This window comes from Myotis davidii, unplaced genomic scaffold (genome assembly GCF_000327345.1).
Source record: "Myotis davidii unplaced genomic scaffold, ASM32734v1 scaffold174, whole genome shotgun sequence".
Lineage (NCBI taxonomy): Eukaryota > Metazoa > Chordata > Mammalia > Chiroptera > Vespertilionidae > Myotis > Myotis davidii.
The window spans coordinates 7,958,521-7,965,025 of record NW_006289087.1 but is presented as its reverse complement, the minus strand read 5'-3'; the positions used below and the strand labels follow the sequence as shown (position 1 = coordinate 7,965,025).

General features: G+C 51.2%; 1 long non-coding RNA gene across 1 annotated transcript; it reads left to right on the top strand.

Annotated features, from left to right (window-relative positions):
• Window positions 1-24: 24 nt before the first annotated feature.
• LOC107182735 lies at window positions 25-1,853 on the top strand. The gene is made up of 2 exons (XR_001513466.1): window positions 25-710; window positions 1,642-1,853. It is a non-coding gene; the product is annotated as an uncharacterized LOC107182735 (long non-coding RNA).
• The last annotated feature ends 4,652 nt before the right edge of the window (window positions 1,854-6,505 follow it).

The window sequence follows — 6,505 nt, the reverse complement described above, 5'->3', positions numbered from 1 at the left end:
GCGTCCTGCCGCCCAGCCCACGGGGACCCCGGGCTGCTCGGCGTTTCCTCCTCCCGCCCTCCAGCTCTCCCCGCCTCGCGCCGCCTCTCCGGGTCCCTGTGCCCACTCATCTCCCCCACGCGGCCCTCGGTTCTGACCCTGTTAGGGGTTCAATCCCGGCCCGGCCGCCGAGTAGCCGAGGACCTGGAGTAAGTTCTTCCCTTCCCCGGGCCGCTCCCGTCGGGGCGGGTCGGGGGGACGGCAGGGCCCCTCCCGGGACTGGGGGCGCCCTCACCCGCACACGGGTGTTCGCGCCTATGAACGGCTGCCGCCGCCCGGACTCTGGGCCAGCACCTCCCACCGGCGGGTCGGTGGCACCTCTGTTCCCATCGTGTCCCTCGGAACGGACACTATTACCCTCCGCGCCGAGGAGGAAGGGGGGACGGAGACCTGGTCCCAGCCCCGACTCAGTCCCGAGCCCCCAGCATCCGTGCCCTTCCGCGCTGCCACGGTTTCTTCCCGAAGGTTAACGCCTGGCAGGAAGATGACCTGTTTGACGCCAGGAAACCATTTCTGCTGACATCCTGTTCCCACTGCGGCCTGGCCCTGGAGCTTCTCCCGACGTGAACGGGAGAGCGCAGCGGGGGCTGACCGCGGATGTGAAGCCGGTCTCAGGACGGCTCGCCAGGGCGGGAGGACGGGCGTCCCGCTCTGTGGTGCTTCCCCCCAAAGTGGGCGCTGACCTGGGGGGGGGGGCGGTCACCCTCGTGTTAGGAACCAGGACCCGGACATTCTCCGAAAATCATACATTGATCAAGAAATGGCAGATCTGGGAACCAGAGTTATAGAATAGGAAAGAGGGTAGTTCATTTGTTTTATATAGTGTATTTGTGTGTGCGTGTGTGTGTGTGTGTTTGACTGGACAGTTCAGACTGTTTCAATAGGAGTGCTTTAGTGCTCCATGTGCTTAGATTCTTTTTTAAAAAAATATTTTAAAAAATTTATTTCATAGAGACAGGGAGAGGGAGAGGGAGAGGGAGAAGGAAACATCAATGATGAGAGAGAATCATTGCTGGGCTGCCTCCTGCACGCCCCACACGGGGGATTGAACCCACAACCCCCACATGTGCCCTGACTGGGAATGGAACCGGGACCTCCTGGTTCATAGGTCAACGCTCGGCCACTGAGCAATGCCGGTCAGGCAGATTCTTGACCTTTGTGGGTTTTCCCATAATATGCTTTATCAGAAAAATACCCCATGGTGCCACTTTCCTTCTTATGTTCATGGAAGAAGTTTGTGTCCTCTTCCCCTTTGGTCAACAACTGTAAGAGAGTGAAACATTAGTGATAATTAGGGACTTTTATGTGGTGCCGTGATTATGAGGAAGGGCTTGGAGAGTCCGATGGTCCGAAATTTAAGTCCCAGCTCTGTCGTTTACTGACTATGATCTGGGACAAGTAACTGCCCCATTTCCCTCCAAAATAAGGCTAAAAACTAAAACTGACTCGGCGTGGAAAGATTTAAATAGGTGATTTAGGAAAGAGCTTCCTTAGTGTTGTGCCCGGCCCGTAACGGTACCCGGACGTGAGCACCCATCATTACACGCAGTGCTGTTCTGCTGCGGACACTGGGTGACACCTGATCCTCTGTGTATCCGACAGGTGCCAAGAATATTTGTCAATGGGACTTTCATTGGAGGGACACCGACACCCACGGGCTCCACCAGGGCGGGAAACTGCTTCCACTGGTTCATCGGTGTTATTTAAAAAAAGCAACAAGCATTTCGGCGACAGTGTTTGAGGATGTCTCACTATGTGAACAGTCTTCGTGAAAACGTTAAAATGATGAACAATACATCGCTGTGGAGACCTCACCTTCCTGCTTGCCGTTTTTTTTTGAGCAAAGGAGGTGGTGTTTAAAACTGGAGGAAGGGAGTTGTGTCCAACGAAAAGGAAAGAATGTGTTTTATTGGGAATTTATATATGAATTTTACAGATTTGGTGTTCTTTATTATGTATACCGTTCAGAAGGTGTCAACGCCTTACCTTTTATAGCGTTTAGTGATAAGGGTTGATGTGTAATTTCTCTTTAAAATGTAAGGGACCGCCTTGCCGTGGGGCCGCAGGCAGTTGGCTGGCCCTGCCCCCTGGTCAAACTCCCGGTCAAAGGGGACAATTTGCATATTAGCCTTTTATGATAGAGGGGGATTGGTAGGATGGAATGAAGCTTATTCCAGGAAAACAAAATCACGCATTTGAGGACTTTGTGGTTCCAAAGAACAGAACTGTACCTGCGGGCAGTGTGAAAAAAGAGAAAGCAGACCCACGTCACCGACCGAGACCTCACACCCAAGACCTAAACTAACTGCAGCTTCGCCCCCTCCCAGGAACGCAAAGGTAGCCCGTCTGCCTGGAATCTCCCCGTCAGCACAGCACATGGGGAGGGGTCCCCCCTGGAGACCCTGCTCCCCCAACTCTCCGCTGTAAGCTTCCTTTCTCACCCCTTCTGCCCATCAAAGCCTTCCATTCCGTGCAGCTCCTCAACAGAAATGAGGGGGAACATGTTGGCCTCGTGTGGAACAATTCAGAAACGTACTGGAGTTACTATTGGTACCTAGGAAGCGTGTTCCCAGACGACCCCACAGTCCTAGGGACCGATGACCAGATGCTGGGACAAGAGAAGCTACCCAGAGAGAGGAAAAGGGATGGTAAGAGAAGTGGGGTGCTTTTGCCCTGGGGTCAACGTGGACCAGGGGACCTTGGGACAGTCCGGCGGGAGACAGCTGGCGGCGGCTTGGGCTCCCTACGTGGGTTTATGAAATTGCCACTGGAGGACCCGATGAAGCAGGAACCAGGACTGTTTCATTCTTACCTGGTCCGTTCTAACACTGGAATGCAATGGAGGGGAACCAGAGTTTGGCCACCGTGGAGCTGCCTTTGGGGTATTGATTTTCAGCTGCTTATTAAGAAACAAAAGGCTCAGAACTTCCCACTCTTCCCCCCCATTTCCTGCCCAAGAGATTCAAGAAGACCTGCTCCAGGGGGACCTGAGGATGCCACCTTCGCGGAATCTGCATTAAGTGTGGACGCAGAACAGGGCTTCACGGGTGCCTGTCAGCCACATACCCCAGGTCCCACCGTTTCCCAGTCGCCTATCGGGGATTTTTCCCGCCACGTGTGTGCAGCTCTGACTCAACTCGTGGAAACCCCCATCCTCACTTCTGAAATCTAAGGCCCCATTCTTTGCGCAAATGTCCGACACACACAGTGAACGGTGCCTGTTGGGGGGTAGGGGTTCATGCCTACGTGAATCCCCGCGCGCGGGTGTTAAACTCTGATGCTCTCCCGTGGGCCCGTCCCTGTGCATTTGCACGGTGTGGAGGAGGGAACCTCTGCAAAACCAGGAAGGATGGGGGCCGGCGGCCAGGGGAACCAAGCAAGTGGGAGAGGGCTGGACCTTTGCGCCCATTCCCACCTCAGGGAGGGGGAAGGGCTGGACGAGGGACTTCAGGGATGACTTACTCTCCCTGTGGGGTGAATCCCCCATAAAAACCCTAAAGGACGGGTGTGCAGAGCGTCCGGGCTGGTGCACCCCTGAAGGCACCAGGCTCTCCCCTGCACATGCGCACTGTGCTCGCTTAGGATTCGGCACAGGGAGGGCGGAAGGGTAACTTACAGAACAAGTATGACAGCCCTGGCCGGTGTGGTTCAATGGGTAGAGCCTCAGCCTGCGGACTGCAGGGTCCCAGGTTCGATTCCGGTCAAGGGCACATGCCCAGGTTGCCAGCTTGATCCCCAGCAGGGGGCGTGCAGGAGGCAGCTGATCAATGATTCTCATCTTTGATGTTTCTATCTCCTTCTCCCTCTCCCTTCCTCTCTGAAATCAATAAAAATATTTTTTTAAAAAAGTATGACAAAGCCCCGTATTAACAACACGGGGGTCTGGGCCCGCTCTCAGGCGCAGGGCCTCACCGCCCTCACTCACCTCGTCACACACGAGCAGCATTTCCCGGCTCCTCTCGGGTGCACCCCGCTTCCCAGCATCACTGCTCCTGCCCGTGGGGCCGCCGGTGACTGGAACAAGGGTGACCGTCCGCAGCACTGGGCCTCCGCCACAGTCCACCTGCCCAGGCGCGGCCACGACGTGACGCACGGGCAGGAGCATGCGCAGGGGAGGACCTCGCGAGATTTCATCACGCGAGATTTCACTGTGTGCGCGCGCCCGCTCGCGCGAGACATCACCTCGCGAGACTCACCACGCGAGCTTTCACCGCACGCCCAGACCAGCACGCAGGTGGCCCGGTGCGTGGGTTCTTCCTGCGGTTTTTCCATTGGATGTTTCCGGATGCGAGGAGGCTGCAGGTAAGTGGAGCTGCAGGTGAGCGTGGGCCTGTCGCAGGGCCCGGCTATGGACCCGGCCGGGGTTTGCCCAGGTCCCCGCTCCCATGGTATGGGCGACTTCTGCCTCCCCATGCCTTTGCATGGCTGCTAGACGTTTCGTCCACGGGACGAGGGAGACAACAGACGTTTATTCCTGCTCTTCTGGCGGCTGCGAGTCCGAGATGGAGGTGCCGGCTGATTGGGTTCTTGCCAGGGCCTTGCTGTGTCTTCGTGGCAGAGAACGCAAGCTCTCAGCCACCCATCACCAGGGCTAAGGCCTGGTTACCTCCCAAAGCCCTTCTCCTCAAACACCATCGCACTGGGGGTGAGGGTTTCAACAGTAAATGTTGGGGAGACACATTCAGTCTGCAACACCTTTCAGCTTGATGAAAGTATAGAATCTAAGAAGAAACTGGGTGGGAACCTCCCCCCACCCCCCCCAGAACCATAGGTTAGAAAGAATGACCAGTTTAAGAAAAGTGTTAACTTTTTTACTCAGTCCTCTTATGTTTAATGTTAAGATCTGAAAGATAAATTGTTTACTGAGGCCCACTAATATTTTAAAAAATAGGCCATTTGTTTTCTCATTTTATCACGAATTTACACTTAAACTTCCAATGATCTAATTGGGAAGCTGGAAATCTGTTGAGGAAAAAAGGTGTGTCTGGTTTAAATGTATCTGGATTTTATTGTGTTCTAACTAATCCTATATAATAAGAGCCTAATATGCTAAGTGGTCATTTGTTCAATCAAAGCATAATATGCTAATGATATACTAAGGCTGCTCAACTGCTCACTATGATGCATTGATCACCAGGAGGCAGACTGTCGACCAGTCACTATAATATACACTGACCACCAGGGGACAGATGCTCTGACCAGTAGGTTAGCTTGCTGCTGGGATCTGGCCAATCAGGACTGAGCAAGACAGGCTGGACCCTGGAGCCCTCCCATAATCCCTCCCTAGCCAACCTCCTGCATCCTTCCCCGCCCTAATTGTGCACTGGTGAGGTCCCTTGGCCTGCGCCCTCTCACAATCTGGAACCCCTCCGGGATGTCGGAGAGTTGGTTTCGGCGGGATCCCACAGGCCAGGCCAAGGGACCCCACTGGTGCACGAATTTGTGCACCAGGCCTCTAGTATATATTATAAAAGACACCATGTAAGCAATATTTTTAAAGTCAAGTCTTCATAAGGTTTAAGGTTTTAAGTCATTTCCTTCATCTATAGAGAAACGTATGGTTTTTGATCTTCCTTTCTCCATACAACTGTTGACTATCATCTTTAAATAGAGAACTATAAAATCAACCTAATGTTCAAAGTTGTGGTTGGTATATTATCATGTAACTTGATTTCACCCTCTGCCTAACTTCCAGCTCCAATCTTAGAAATTTTCAGAAAAAATTTATGGGAATTCAGATAGAAATTTCTGCAAATTGGCACTGAAACAAAAGGGTTTATTTGCATAGCTGACTTTTGCTGTCAACTTTCCCCAAAGGCGATTTTGAGTAGATTTTTTCACACACAAAAAAATCCTGTTTAAAAGTCTTAAGAAAGTGCATTTTGATTAAATTCAGTAGTTTTGGTCCTATAATTGAAACCACATATATTTTAAATAAATACTTATACACAATAGTATGTAAAGAGGCACTGTAAGGCCAGTGTTATCAAAATCTTATCTTCATCTTATTCAAATATAACATATCACTAAAAGCCTTAGAATTTATAAGGCATATGATAATCTTAAAATTCTTACTTCTTTCAAGAAATAGAAAGACGATTATTGGAAGTGCACAGACTTTATTTGGTACTTCTAGCAACATCTACAATGATACAACTGACCAGCAACAGCTTGCATAGTGCCCACCTACATCCGTGTCTAAGACGATTTTTTTAATATGGTATTTTGCAAAGATAGTCAGGATTTCACAGTATGGGTGAAATCTGTTTTATCATGAAATAAATTTAATACATTAGTATTTCTTCCATTTTCTATCAGAAAACAGCAAAATTACATTGTTAGGTATTTTATTTACACTGAAAACTTGGAAGACTCAACAAAGCATCAGTGAGTTTATCAACAGACCTAGGACCCCCCCATCCCCACCTCCTTCTGGGTCCCTGTCCTTTAAAATGAGACTTGTTAT